We start from the raw sequence: 1,042 nt of genomic DNA, 5'->3' as shown, positions 1-1,042 counted from the left end.
ATATACCGACACACACAGACACAGATACAGACACACACACATATATATATACGTATGTATGTATGTATGTATGTATATATACATACACACACACAAACAGATACACTTACATACGTACATACATACATACATACATACACATTTACATACACATATACATACACACACACACACACACACACACACACATATATATATATATATATATATAGATATTCTAGCGAGAAATTATAACAAAGTGGCACGAAAATGAAAGTATCAGCTTCAACTTTTGGAGTGGGTTGTTTAATTTTTGCTTCGGATGCAGCGGAATAAGCGTTCTTGAAACTAATTCGTGAACAATTGTCCAATCTGGCTAGGTATTATTGCTCGTGCGATTGGTCACGTTGAAAAGTACAATTTCTATATATGTTCCTATATGCTTTGTATTGACGTGGATTCATATTTTGCATTCACATAAATGAACTTACAGTTAGTCGATGAGCACTCCACTCTTTCTAAGATGAGTAACGTTTTCTAATTCCCAGTTGTGTGATGAGTGCCAAGAGTAAGAATAATACTGCGCCTCAGTGCACAATATCCAGATACATACTTGGTTTCTCTCTAGTAGTAGAGTTTGTATTTATGTAGGCACGAAGCAAGGCTTGGTTTTTACAATACGGTGACGCTTCCGGGTGTCTTCTCTACACGCGATTTTGTTGTAAATATCAGTTTTTTATTTCTACGTGTATTTTCAAATAATTCATAATTTTCAATAGATTCCCGTTGTCCCTTTTTTGGAAAACAATTATTTAATAAGGAACTTCTTAAAATTCATCAAATTTTTCATGGCCTTCTGGATTTGAGTCTGCGCTAAATTTACAATTTCCGCTACGACGAAACCTGATTTCTGTTTCTGCTCGAGAGCCAAATCCAGAGGGCTATGAATTTTTGTTTTGGGCTTGTTCTGCTCATTTGCACATATACTCTTATAAATGGGGTAGAGATTAGTAAAACCGATCCAAAAGAGACACTCATAAAAATGAGAAAAGCACCAATAGGC

General features: G+C 35.1%; 1 protein-coding gene across 2 annotated transcripts in view; it reads right to left on the bottom strand.

The window, feature by feature from the left end:
* Positions 1 to 595, bottom strand: part of SARC_06351 — a 5,012-nt gene extending 4,417 nt beyond the window's left edge. For both annotated transcript variants that reach the window (XM_014299743.1, XM_014299742.1), the window contains exon 1: positions 471 to 595. The gene's annotated coding sequence lies outside the window, so the exon portion shown is untranslated. The remainder of the gene's footprint in view (positions 1 to 470) is intronic.
* Between the last annotated feature and the right edge of the window lie 447 nt (positions 596 to 1,042).

This window comes from Sphaeroforma arctica (genome assembly GCF_001186125.1).
Source record: "Sphaeroforma arctica JP610 unplaced genomic scaffold supercont1.450, whole genome shotgun sequence".
NCBI lineage: Eukaryota > Ichthyosporea > Ichthyophonida > Sphaeroforma > Sphaeroforma arctica.
This window is presented reverse-complemented; position numbering and strand designations above follow the sequence as displayed.